Genomic DNA, 14,430 nt, shown 5'->3' with positions numbered 1-14,430 from the left:
CCAGGGTGCATGCGCGTGCCCAAAAATGAACTTCTGGTTTCTGGGGCGCACATGCATGCCAGCCAACTATTTCTGGCACGCATGCACACGCAACCATCAGCTGGCTGGCATGCCTGCGTATGCAGGAAAATGGAAGACCAGCTCTTCCAGTTTCTGGCACTGCCTCATGCACGAAGACCAGCTGGTCATTGTACCATCTCTTCTTAAAAGCCTCCAGTGGTGGAGCACCCACAGCTTCTGAAGGCAAGCAGTTATAAAGCCTTAGAAAGGCCACACACCTGGGATCCTGCATCCAGTTTTTTTGGTCACCACGTTATATAAAAAAAAAGATGTTGCGACCTTGGAAAAAGAGCAAAGAAGTGCAACTAAGACAATTAAAGACCTGGAGATAAAAACATACGAAGAACGGTTGCAGGAATTGGGTAGAGAAAAGAAGGACTAGGGATGACATGGTAGCGGCATTCCAATAGTTGCAAGGCTGCCACAAAGAAGAGGGCCTGGCACGTCAAAACCGCGGTCCACTAAAGCCCGCCCGATTAAAGCCCGTACGTGACGTCATCAGCAGTGCGACAAGAAAGAAAAAGGGCGCTTTAAAAAGCACTTTTAAAGCAAGCCGATTCACATAAAGGTAAGGGTTAGGTTTAGGGTTACGTTAAGCGTTAGGGTTAGGTTAAGGGTTAGCGTTAGGTTTAGCGTTAGGTTAAGGGTTAGGTTTAGGGTTAGGTTTAGGGTTAGGTTAAGTGTTAGGCTTAGGGTTAGGTTTAGGGTTAGGTTTGGGGGGGGTTAGGTTTAGATTTACGCGTTAATTTTCAGTTTACCGCTCACAGCGTGCTGTTTTCGTTGCGCTGTGATGACGTCACGTACGTGCTTTCGTCGAGCGCGCTTTAGTCTACCGCGGTTTTGTGGTGGAACCGAAGAGGGAGTCCTTATTCTCCAAAGTACTTGAAGGCAGGATAAGAAACAAGGGATGGAAACGAATCAAGGAAAGAAGCAACTTAGAATTAAGGAGAAACTTCCTAACAGTGAGGCCATTTAAATTTCTCCTTAATTCCAGGTTGCTTTAGTGCTGGCTAGGGGATTCTGGGAGTTGAAGTCCACAGGACGTAAAGCTGCCAAGGTTGAAGAAATACTGCTTTAGGTTGTCAAGAGCTACCTTTAGTTCATGTCAATATTAGTGCACAAATTCTTTACTATCCCTTCTTGAGTGCTGAAATCCGAGGACTTCTGGAGGATTTCAGTGTCCGATTTCCACCTCCCTTAAGAGCAAAAATAAGTAACTCAAGGTATGTTTTCCAAAACTGTGCAGTAATAAATCAGTTATTCCAAAGTGCACACGCTTAGCCCAATTCACATAAATCTTGAGTAAACAAAATGAGTATACATAAACATGCACATACATATAAATATGCACGCCCGCACACCATCTCAAACAAGAGAGACTCAAAAACAATTATGTTGCGATAAGATGATGATGACATATTTAATTCAGAAAGGTATGCAATGTGATGGAGTTGTTTTTGTCTTGGCAGCTTACAGGGAAACATGAAACTGCTCTAAATGACTCAGCCTAATGTTGCACAATCTTTGCAAAGAATTTGCCCTAGCACAATTCATGTTTCTATCATACATTATTGAATCCAGTTTTTTTTAACTACAATACTAGGACCAGATGCAATGGATGGCTGTGAAGGTTGGACCATAAGAAAGGCTGAGCGTCAAAGAATGGAGGCCTTTGAACTCTGGTGCTGGAGAAGACTCCTGCGAGTCCCTTGGACTGCAAGGTGGTCCAACTGGTCAGTCCTAGAGGAGATCAACGCTGACTGCTCTTTAAAAGGCCAGATCCTGAAGAGGAAACTCAAAGACTTTGGCCACCTGATGAGAAGGAAGGACTCCCTGGAGAAGAGCCTCATGCTGGGAACGATGGAGGGCAAAAGAAGAAGGGGTCGGCAGAGAATGAGGTGGCTGGATGGAGTCACCGAAGCAGTAGGCATGAACGTCAGTGGACTCCAGAGGTTGGTAGAGGACAGGAAGGCCTGGAAGAATGTTGTCCAGGGGGTCATGATGGGTCAGACATTACTTTGCAACCAACGACAACTAGGAGAGGAAAAACAATGACCAACTTGGTTCATGCGTTGGTCTCAAACCTACTTTTCTGTTATGAAACCCCGAGAGTTGAACTGACACCAGCGATCGGTACATTTACTAGTAATATATTTGCTTTTGTGTTTTGGGTTCAGTGTGACAAACACATTTCTTCATGGCTTAGTGTTACATAGGAATGAGCAATGGCAGTGTGTTTAACAAACCACAGTTTAATGAAAACCTGATGCCATGCTTTGTATGAACATAGTCCAGGGTGACTTCTATAGGCAGCTGAAATCGGAGGGGTTGGTTCCATCACATCTACTCCATCTGGCCTATTTAGATGAGGACAAAAATGTTCTTTTGGGTTCCAAAAATGTCACGTCAGTAATAAAAGGAACATCTTGTGTAGGGATCCCCAGATATCTATAATACACTCTATTCCAGGGGTGGACAACTGTGGCATCTTTATGAGCCACAGTGACGCACTGGTTAGAGTGCAGTACTACAGGCTATTTCAACTGACTGCTAACTGCAGCAGTTTAAATCTCACGGGCTCAAGGTTGACTCAGCCTTCCATCCTTCCAAGGTGGGTAAACTGAGGATCCAGACTGTCGGGGGCAAATAGGCTGACTCTGTAAACCACTTAGAGAGGGCTGTAAAACACTGTGAAACGGTATATAAGTACTATTGCTATTGCCCTCCCTCCCTCCCTCCCCTGTCCCTTCCATCCATCCATCCCATCCATCTATCCATTCATAGTTTGCAATGGTTAGAATGCAGTACTGCAGGCTGACTCTGCCTACTGCCAGGAGTTCGATTCTGACCGGCTAACTGTGAAGTGGTATATAAGTGCTATTGCTTTTGCCCTTCCTTCCTTCCTTCCTTCCTTCCTTCCTTCCTTCCTTCCTTCCTTCCTTTCCTTGGTGACACAGTGGTTGGAATGCAATATTGCAAGCTAATTCTGCCAAATGCCAGCAGTTCAATCCTGATCTGCTCAAGGTTAACTCAGCCTTCCCTCCTTCCGAGGTTGGTAAAATGAGGACCCAGATTGTTGGGGGCAAGAGGCTGACTCTGTAAACCGCTTAGAGGGGGCTGTAAAGCACTGTGAAGTGGTATATACTATTGCTATTGCCCTCCCTTCCTCCCTCCCTCCCTCCGTCCCTTCCATTCATCCATCCATTCATAGTTTGCAATGGTTAGACTGCAGGACTGCAGGCTGACTCTGCCCACTGCCAGGGGTTTGATTCTGACCGGCTCAAGGCTAACTGTGAAGTGGTATATAAGTGCTATTGCTTTTGCCCTTCCTTCCTTCCTTCCTTCCTTCCTTCCTTCCTTCCTTTCCTTTCCTTTCCTTTCCTTTCCTTTCCTTGGTGACACAGTGGTTGGAATGCAATATTGCAGGCTAATTCTGCCAAATGCCAGCAGTTCAATCCTGATCTGCTCAAGGTTGACTCAGCCTTCCCTCCTTCCGAGGTGGGTAAAATGAGGACCCAGATTGTTGGGGGCAAGAGGCTGACTCTGTAAACCTCTTAGAGAGGACTGTAAAGCACTGGGAAGTGGTATATAAGTCTAAGTGCTGTTGCTATTGCTTTATGACTGGTGGACTTCAACTCCCTGTGCCAGGTGAGCAACTATGGCACTTTTGTAACCTGTGGACTTCAACTCCCAGAATCCCACAGTTGCGCACCCCTGCCCTTCCCTTCTGTGTCCTGGGATGGGGGAACCCACAGAAACTTGTGATTTCCTGATACACACATTCTTTCTCTCGCCTCTACCTCTCGGCTTCTACCCACAAGTTTAGTTTGGATGCAGGACCTCAAACCAGAGAGTATTTTTAGACATTAACGATCTGCAGATATTTGCAAAAGCAAAGCTAGGGGTTTTTTTTTTAAGGAAAGAAAAAAAGAGGCACCAATAGAAAAAAACAACACAAGCTTTCCTTGTTTTCCAAACCCTTTAGGTAAATAACTGTGAACAAGCAGCCCAGATTATATAGCGCTATATTTAGGGAAAGCAGAGCCGTTGTTCACGGTGGTTCGATCAGGCTGGCACGCTCTCCACTACCCCAATGAAAAATAGAGACTTCTGCGTTGATTGGAAGCCATCCAGCACTCTAAATTTATGGCAAACCGGTGGCCACCTCTTTTTTTGGCACACTGGGAGGGAAAACGATCATTTCTGGTGCATTTGGATAATTTCCAAATAGAAGAGTTGGGAAAGGAAACCATTGAGATACATGAGTTAGAAAACCCGCCATCCTGGGCCCAATGTTTGGGAAACCAGGCTCTGCCTGTAACAAGCCAGGACAAAGGGAGAGTGATGGAGAAGTAACACCTCCTTCAAAAACTTTGGTCCAGCTGGCCCAGCTGGGAGCACCTTGTAAGTGCCCCTTTCTAGGGTTACAGGAGAAGACAGTCCACGATTTGGAAGGCAGAAGAAGGTTCTATGCTCCAAGGGCAGATAAAGCGGCAGAACCATCTGCTAGGAGAAGGGAAACTCTGATTACAAATCTGCACTGCCTTGTGACTATATATCCACTACTGGAAAAGGCTTCAGGAGTCAACCTCCAAGCAAACTCCGGAGCCAGAGTCCCGGAAGCAGTTCATAAATGTGTACAACAGGGGTGGATTCCTGTCAGTTCTAATCTCTTCTATAGAAGAGGTTCCACAAATCTACAGTGCCATTTACAACTGGTTCCAGCTCCCTCCCCCCGCCCGTCTGCATATCATCAAGATGAAGAGTGAGAGGAGTAATTCAGGGAGTTGAAGTCCACAAGTCTTGAAGCTGTCAGGTTTGAACATCCCTGTGGGGGGCGGGGGTTCTAAAGGGTTAGGGGTGCAAGGGTCTTGTAACTTGACAGCTTTAAGACTTGCACACTTCAATGCCAGAGTTCCTGAGCCAGCATGACTGAAGGAGGAATTCTGGGAGTTGAAGTCCACAAGTCTTAAAGCTGTCAAGTTTGAACATCCCGGGGGGGGGGGGGTTCTAAAGGGTTAGGGGTGCAAGGGTCTTGTAACTTGACAGCTTTAAGACTTGTACACTTCAATGCCAGAGTTTCTCAGCCAACATTTTGGTTGCTAAGCAAGAGCGTTGTTAAGTGAGTTAAGACTTGTGGACTTCAACTCCCAGAATTCCTCCTCTCACTCTTCATCTTGATGATGTGTGGACGGGGGGGGAGGGAGCTGGACCCGGTTCTAAACGGCACAGTAGATTTGTGGAACCTCTTCTATAGAAGAGGTTAGAACTGGCAGGAACCCACCCCTGCCCCCGGCCTTCTGGAAGGGTGAAAAATCAGCTGGCCGGTACACCCATGCGCACTGCAGCTGACAGCTGGCCTGACAGCAAATATGGGTCCAGGTGCCACAGGTTCATCACAGGTATAGGTAATGCGTAGGTATAGGTTAGGCAGTACTTCCAGCCTTAGGATTCTAAAATAACCTGCTCTATTTGGGATCCTGTTAGCATACAGCTATTCTTTTACCCACATCTGCACAATAAGGGGCTGTTGTTATAGAGAAAACTCTAAGAGAGGAATGCTGTGTTCATTAGTTTCAGTTCCAAACTAAAAAGGGGATATAAATCTAAAAAAATAAGCTTAAAAATAAATGCTGTAACCCAGACAATCACTTGTTTAAAACCAGAAAATGTTAAACTTTCTTTAAAAAAAAAAAAAAAAAAAGCCATTTATAACATGGTCACGGAAAACTGCAGCTAAAGCCAGAACAAATTTGTTTGCATATTTCTGAGCCCTGGCCCTTGCTTTTTGAAATGCAAATAGGCACACCAAATCATGAAAACGAGACAAATTTGTAGTCTTTGGCTTCACTCATACGACAGATGGGACCTAGGCCCTGAATTTTCCACAAGACGGTGAACTGTAGAGGAACAAGAACCAAAAATATGAAGTAGAACGATTGAGTAGGGGTTATTCAAATCATCAAAGGGAAGGGAGAAAAAGAAGCGCATAGGAAGGAAATAAAGAAAAAGGAAAAGAAAGGGGAAAAAAGAAAAGGGAAAGGGAAAGGGAAGGAAGAAAAAGATGGTCCAATCTCCCACTGCCATGCTGGCAGGTCCACCCATCCATTTCCGGTCAGCTGCAGAGGTGCAAAGACAAAGGATGACCTTGGCTTTCTAGAAAGAATCTTGTTATGGCTGCATACCATCTAACTCCTTACAATCCCCCCTTCCCATTTTCCCACAATAGAAAAAGGCATAGTAGAATAATAGAAAGTGTGGCAGGCCAAAGATCCACAAGAAAAGATGGCTGCAGGCCTGACAGGAACCACTTTTTGATTGACCCCCAAAATGTTAGAACCGGGTGCACAACTGCATTGGTGACCTAGGCGCCCATCGACACTTCCCCTGGGAGTTTCAAGACTCTTCTGTTGTTGTTTTTTGTAAAAGGAGTCTCTTTATCCTCTTAAAAGCTATGGTGGCAGGCAAGAAGGGAAAAATGTTTTTTATTACCTTTTCCTCCCAAGGAGCAATGAGTTTACCCCAGTCCTCAATGCTCCAAAAAATAGGAGCAGAGCCAAGGTGCACCCAGGCTTGCAAGGTTGACATACAGGTGAGAGAAAGCAAGAAGGAGAAAAGGAGAGCTGTCTTCTGTCACTGTTGGGTTAAGACAAAGTCAGCAATTCGTCTTTTTGTGCGCTCCAGAGTCGAAAGGGACAAGTTTGCAATGGGAGGAACAGGCTTCACGCCTGCTGCGTCTAATCACTTTTAAGCAGCCGTTGTGATTTGACTCGATCAGGGAGTTACTTGTGGGTACTTGCCCCTGTTCCCCCATCACATCAGGGACTTGGGATTAGCAGCGGTTTCCCCCGTTTTGCTTTCGCTTTAATCCGTGTAATCCTAGGGTATGTAAATAAGGCATGACTCTACCTGTAGCAGGTAGTTTGAATAACGTCACTGCAAATTGCTTCAAGGAACCCATTGGCTTCTCTTGGGGTTCACAGAGTTTGCGGAAATGAAGCCAGGGGAGGGAAGGAGAGAGGGAAGGAGGGAGGGAGGACAAGGGAGGGAAGGAAGAAAAATGAGGGAGAGGGGGAAGGAAGAAAGGACAAGGGGGGAGGGAAGGAAGGAAGGAAGGACAAGGGGGAAGGAGGGAAGGAAGGAAGGACAAAGGGGAAGGAGGGAAGGAAGAAAGGAAGGACAAGGGGGAGGGAGGGAAGGAAGGAAGGAAGGAAGGAAAGATGAGGGAGGGAGCTTAGTTTACTTTGTCATTGCACCTTGTACAACAAAATTAAATGCCATCTTCAGTGTACATCATACATAAGAAAACTATAAATAAAACAAAAACACATATCCTTCACATTCTATACAATTGACTTGAAAGCCTCTGATATTGCATTAATATTGCACTAGATAGGAGAATTCAATATAGTTCCTGCCCTGGGATAGAAGCTGTTGTTCAGCCTATTTGTCCATGTTTTTATTGTCCTGTTCTGTCTGCCAAATGGTAATAGTTCAAAAAAAAATGGGAGGTGCCCAGGATGAGATGGATCTTTAAGAACGTTTGAACTTTCGTAAGTCATTGGGAGCTATAAAGCTCTTTCAAAGTGGAGAGAGGGCAACCCATGATACTCTGGGCAATGACGTTGACCCTCTGGAGCACTCTCCTATCTGCCACTATGCAATTGGCAAACCATACACAGGTGCAGTAAGTTAAAATACTCTCTACAGTGCAGCGGTAGAAGGGCACCAGAGGGAGGAAGAGGAGGGAGGGAGGGGGATGGAAGGAAAGAAGGACAAGGCAAGGAGAGGGGGAGGGAGTAAGGAAGAAAGGGAAAAGAAAGGCACCAGAGGGAGGGAGGGAGGGAGGAAAGAAACAGCAAATGTTCTGCAAAATAGGATAATTTGTGCTTGGTCATTTGTGTCTCAAATGAGAATTCTGGATTGATTTGTTTGACGATCCATTTATTTGTTTCCTTGGCTGTCTGTAGTATTCTCAGGAGTCTTCTCCAAAACCAAACGTGTCAATACTCTTCTTCTCCTGATTCTTCAAAGTCCAACTTTTGCTTCCATAGAATGACCCAGGGAATAGCAATAGTAATTATTAAGCTTATATCTCTCTTCACAGTGCTTTACAGCCCTCTCTAAACCATTTACAGAGTCAGCCTCTTGCCCCCAACAATCTGTATCCTCATTTTACTCACCTTAGAAGGATGGAAGGCTGAATCAACCTTGAGCCACTCAGGATCAAACTCCTGGCAGTCAGCAGTTAACCTGCAATGCTGCATTCTAACCACTGCTCAGGATGGCTGGATGGATGGCTGGATGGATGGATGGGCAACAGCACTTAGACTTATATACCGCTTCACAGTGCTTTACAGCCGTCTCTAAGCGGTTTACAGAGTCAGCTTATTTCCCTCCAACAATCTAGGTCCTCCTTTTATCTGACCTCAGAAGAGTCAACTTTGAGCCAGTCAGGATTGAACTCCTGGCAGTGGACAGAGTCAGTCTGCAATGCTGCATTCTAATCATTGCACACCACGGGTGGGTGGGTGGGTGGGTGGGTGGGTGGCTGGAAGGAAGGAAGGAAGGAAGGAAGGAAAGAAGGAAGGAAGAACAATAGCTTCTTAGTGTTTTACAGCCCTTTCTAAGTGATTTACATCAGGATCAAACTCCAGATTGTAGGCATAGTTATCCTGCAATACTGCACCACGCTCTTAGTTGACCAGACCTGTGGCTTTCACGAATCCAGGGAGGAAAATTTTTCAGCCTAACACCACTAGTAAGTCCTCGACTTACAACTATTTGTTTAGTGACGAAGTTACAAAGGACTGAAAAAAAGTGACTTACGACCATTTTTCACTCTCGCATTGCAGCATCTCCAAGGTCACATGATCAAAATTTGGATGCTTGGCAACTGGCATGTATTTATGATGGTTGCAGTGTCCAAGGTCATGTGATTGCCTTTTGTGACCTTCCAACAAGCAGAGTCCATGGGAAGCCAAGTTGACTTAACAGCTGTGTTACTAACTTAACAATGGCAGCGAGTCCCATAACAACTGGAGCAAGAAAGGTCATAAAAATGGGGCAAGACTCGCTTAATTTCTGTGTCGCTTAGCAACAGAAATTGTGGGCTTTATTTTGGTCGTATATATATACAAAAGCAAGATACCACTCAGTTATCACGAAATCTCCAGAACCGTAAAGCGTACAAGCTTGAAATTTGGCACGTATGTTCCTCTTGGCTTCTAGGTGCCCGCTAAAAAAGGATTTTTCAAAATGACCATCAGATCATTAGTATTTCTTATACAGTAATTAGCACGCTCTGATGCTGAGGAGTTAAGACATTCTACTCCCCCTCCCCACCTGAAAAGAACTCTGTCCCAACTGCCAGTTGCCTCACATTCTGTTACCTCAGTTCAAACTGGCAGACATTCCACTCTTTCACTCAGAAGCGGTCTGGGGCTCCTTACAATACTATACGTCAGTACCTCACCAAAATGTCTATGCCTTTCACCTATGGAACTGCTTCCAGACTCAAGGCGGCGGGAGCAATACTCCCGTATGTGTTTCAATCACCGACCACCACTGAGCCAATGGATTGAACTGGAGTGAACCTGATTTCTCCTGCATTGCCTGATCATATAGTTTCATCACAAAGCACGGGTATCCAGCTAGTATTTCTATTAAATGCTTTTGCTCAACTGGGAAACACCAAAAACAACCCCACAGAAGATGAAATAGCAAAAAATGTGCCATCTTTTTCCAAAGATCAAAATCAGCTACGGGAGACAATTGTTTTACTCTGCCCAATGGTAGCAGAGTTCGAAATACAACAAAAATCCGGAAACTGCAAAACCAAAATAGGGAAGTCATAAAACACTGCCACCAAGTGGCAATTTCTGCAAGATGACTCTCATCTCTCTAGGCACGTCCTTGTACATGGGTTCACACAACCCGCTTAATTCTAGACCGGGGTTAACAAGTAATAAACCCTGCCCTCATTTACCATGCTTTGCTTAAGCAAAATGGCAGATTAGGATGCCTTCGTGTGGTACCCTGGGATTTACACAACTGCAAAGACGGTCATGCCTGCAAGCCATCTTTTCTTTTGGACTTCAGGCCCACCACACTTTCTATTGTGGGAAAATGGGAGGGGGGATTGTACAGAGTTGGGTGATATGTAGCCATAATAATATTCTTTTTAGAAAGCCAAGGTTATCTTTGTCTCTGCACCTGGCTGGAACTGGATTGGTGGAAGCTTCTAGCGTGGCAGTGGAAGATTGGACCATGTGATGGACTTGTGGGTGTGGGGCAGTGGTGGGTTTCAAAAATTTTTAGAATCTCTTCTGTAGGTGTGGTCTGCTTTGTGGGAGTGGCTTGCCAGCCATGTGACTGGGTAGGTGTGGCCAACTTGTAAAATGTGGTGAAAGCTGTCAAGTTACAAGACCCTTGCACCCCTAACCCTTTAGAAAAAAAAACTCCAGGGGTGTTCAAACTTGACAGCTTTAAGACTTGTGGACTTCAACTCCCAGATTTCCTCCTCTTGCTCTTCATCTTGATGATGGGTGGACGGGTGGAGGGAGGGAGCTGGAACTGGTTCTAAACAGCACGATAGATTTGTGGAACCTCATCTATAGAAGAGATTAGAACTGGCAGGAACCCACCCCTGGTGTGGGGACAAGATCTTGAACTTTCAACTGGGTGGGGAAAACCTGGAAACTTTCAGATTCGGGTTTCCCCAGATGTGCCAACATGGCTCCCTTCATAAATTGGAACTTTGAGGAATCCTTTTCCTCGGACTCTGATTTAATTTCGGACGCTATTTGCAACAATCCTGACAGACAGGATTCTCCAACTCGATTTTAGTTGAAGGCTAAACTTGGTTGTGTTAAGTCAGCCAAGATGGCTGCAGTAAAGCAAGAGACCTGCATTGCAGATGAAATGAGCTATCTGCATGCAATTTATGCATTGAAACTGAGGACCGGCGGATGGCCTCAGTTACAGGTTGCCCTGGACTTAAGACCACACGGATGGGACCAGAATTTCCATGGCTAAGCAAGGGGATTTGTTTAGTGAGTTGCATCTGATTTTAAAACCTTTCCCCCAGAGTTAAATAAATTTCGCCGTTGTTAAGTGAATCAGGTGGTTGTTAAGCAGAGCTGGCTTCCTGCATGGACGCTGTTTGTTGGAAGCTGGCTAGGAAGGTCACCAACAGTGGATCACCTGACTTTGGGAGGCTGTTGTAAATACAATGCTGCCTGCCCAGGGCCCGAATTTTGATCATGTGACCGTGGGGAAGCTGCAATCGTTGTAAGTGCAAGGACCGGCCATAAGTCACCTTTTTCAGTGCTGAACAGAAATGTGCCCGCTCACTCCCCCTGGCTCTACGCTGTCCTATATAGGCACGTTTTTTGAGGCCGGGCACATGGGCAGAAGGCAGGGGTGGTTTCTGGCTGCTGTTACTGCTGGTTTGCTCGTGTGCACTTGATGTGCGCCATGCACGCCTGCACAGTACTAAAAAATGCTTCTGCCCATGCGCAGAAGCCAAAAACAAGATGGTGGTGCCCATGGCGCTGCTGAGAGAACCGGTTCGGGAGAGTTCCAGTTCCAGTGACACAAGCCGCCAAGTTACTAACCTATTCGGCCGAACCAGTAGGACCCACCTCTGGTGGAAGGCCAGGGACATGCGCGGCAAACCAGTGGTAACAAAATGTGAAACCCACCGCTGGTTAAAAAAGGTAAGTGTTGCAAAGAAGGGATGACCATGTAGGGATTAGGGAAACTTACCTTTTTTGATCCTTGACTTGGAACAGTTCATTTAGTGACTGTTCACTAAACAGCACTGAAAAAAGTGACATGATTCCCCCCCCCCACATTTAAGAGCGTTACGACATCCCCATGATCCCTTGATCAAAATTCAGACATTTAGCAACTCATATTTAAGATGGCTGAAATGTACCAGGGTCACGTGACGTCCTTTTGCAACCTTCTGATAAGCCAAGCCAATGGGGGGAGCCAGATTCACTTAACGACCGTGTCCCTACCTTAACAACTGCACTGATTCACTTAAGAACCATGATGATAAAAGTAGGGAGGGAAACTTGCTTAGCAAACACCTTGTTCAGTGACATTCATTTCGCAGACTCAATTGTGGTTGTAAGTCGAGGACCACCCATACTGGCATCAAGACGGCAGAGACGATGGAGAAATCATGTTATGTTTAATAGATGCTGTAAACCGGCTGGAATCAGGCAGGCTGATGAGGGATTATTGGCAGTGAAGAGGTTGGCTCCATTGCCTGGATGATAGATGACTTGGCAGCTCTCCGGTAAACACTCTTCGCAGATCAAAGTTCAACATGTCTGTATTCGTTGTTTTAAAATAACCTAATTGCTCCCACTAAATGGGTGCAAATCTTGATTATGGTAGAACTGCAGGCTGGAAAGCGAATTGCCAAATGGCCAATGTGACTCTAAGGTAAGGAACCTTGGATTGGAGACTCAGACATTGCAAAAGTTGATGCCACGTATGCCAGATAGCCATAGCAATAGCACTGAGACTTATATACGGCTTCACTGTGCTTTACAGCCCTCTCTGAATGGTTTACGGAGTCAGCATATTGCCCCCAACAATCTGGGTCCTCATTTTTACCCACCTCGGAAGGACAAAAGGCTGAGTCAACCTTGATCTGGTCAGCATTAAACTGCTCGCTGTGGGCAGAGTTAGCCTGCAATGCTATATTCTAACCACTGGGAAAGAAGGAAGGAAAGAAGGAAGGAAGGAAGGAAGGAAGGAAGGAAGGAAGGAAGGAAGGAAGGAAGGAAGGAAGGAAGGAAGGAAGGAAGGAAGGGCAATAGCACTTAGATTTATATACCGCTTCACAGTACTTTTACAGTTTTCTCCAAGTGGTTTACAGAGTCATCCTATTTGCCCCCAAGAATCTGGGTCCTCATTTCACCCACCTCAGAAGGATGGAAGGCTGAGTCAACCTTGAGCTGGTCAGGATTGAACTCCTGGCAGTCAGCAGTTAGCCTGCAATGCTGCATTCTAACCACTGCAAACGATGACCTGCATGATTGAGAATCTCCATGGACAATCAGAATAGAACTGGAAGGGACCTTGGAGGTCTTCTAATCCAACCCCCTACTCAGGCCGAAGAGCCTATATTCTAGACAAGTTGCTGTCCAGTTTCCTGGAAAGCCTCCAGTGATGGAGCTCCCAGAAGAGACTGGACAGCCACTTGTCTGAAATGGTGTAACTTTCTTAATTGAGATGGAGGAAACTTTTTAGCCAGGTCTACCCTATATGCCTCTGGCCACAGAAGGTGGACATTTCTCATTTCAAACCTACCACCTGGTGCAGGAGTTGATAAACTTAAACACTCAAAGAGCCGCAAAGATTCCAACCGGAAGCCTCCCATTCAATTCTGGAGCCGACCAGAAGTCCAGTTCCCCCATCATAGTCTCCGAATGCTGCATCCTTTTTCCACTGCCAACAGGAAGTCCAGTTTCCTCCACCATAGAGTCTCCTCCTAGCCCAGCGTCCCTTTTTCCTTTTACTAACTGGCCACAGGGATCTGCAGCCGAGGGATGAAAGAGCCACATGCAGCTCCAGAGCCGTGGATTGCTGACCCCTGACCTGGTGGCTCCTAGCCTGTCAAGCGAGAAGATTGGATGAGTGAGTCGTTGCCAGGCTCTCCTTCAACCAAATGACCACCAAGACTGGTGGGGAGGAGACTAAGGTCAGACTAAGGTCTAGACTGGACTACTACAACGTGCTCTACATGGGGCAGCCCTTGAAGAATATTCGGAGACTTCAGCTTGTCCAGAATGCAGCCACGCGAGTGATCGTGGGCGTACCTCGGTTCACCCACGTAACACCTATCCTCCGCGAGCTGCACTGCCTGCTTATTGGTCTCCGGATACGCTTCAAGGTGCTAGTCGTCACTTATAAAGCCCTTCATGGTATTGGACCTGGGTACTTGAGAGACCGCCTGCTGCCAATTACCTCCACTAGACCGATTAGATCCCACAGATTAGGCCTCCTCCGAATTCCATCCGCCGGCCAGTGTCGACTGGCAACTACCCGGAGGAGAGCCTTCTCTGTGGCTGCTCCGACCCTCTGGAACGAACTCCCCATGGAGATTCGAACCCTCACCACCCTCCAGGCCTTCCGCAAAGCCCTCAAAACCTGGCTGTTCCGACAGGCCTGGGGCTAAAGAACTGTTGCCCCCGTCTCGAATGGTATGACTGTTGTGAGTTTTAAATTATATATTGTTATGTTTGTTTTTTAATTTTTTGTTTGTATCCCCCTTCCCCGGTTCGAGTTGTGAGCCACCCTGAGTCCCCCTTCGGGGGAAAAGGGCGGCATACAAATACAATAAACTGA

The sequence above is a fragment of the Thamnophis elegans genome, chromosome 14, assembly GCF_009769535.1.
Source record: "Thamnophis elegans isolate rThaEle1 chromosome 14, rThaEle1.pri, whole genome shotgun sequence".
NCBI classification, from domain to species: domain Eukaryota; kingdom Metazoa; phylum Chordata; class Lepidosauria; order Squamata; family Colubridae; genus Thamnophis; species Thamnophis elegans.
Note: the sequence above shows the minus strand (reverse complement) of the source record.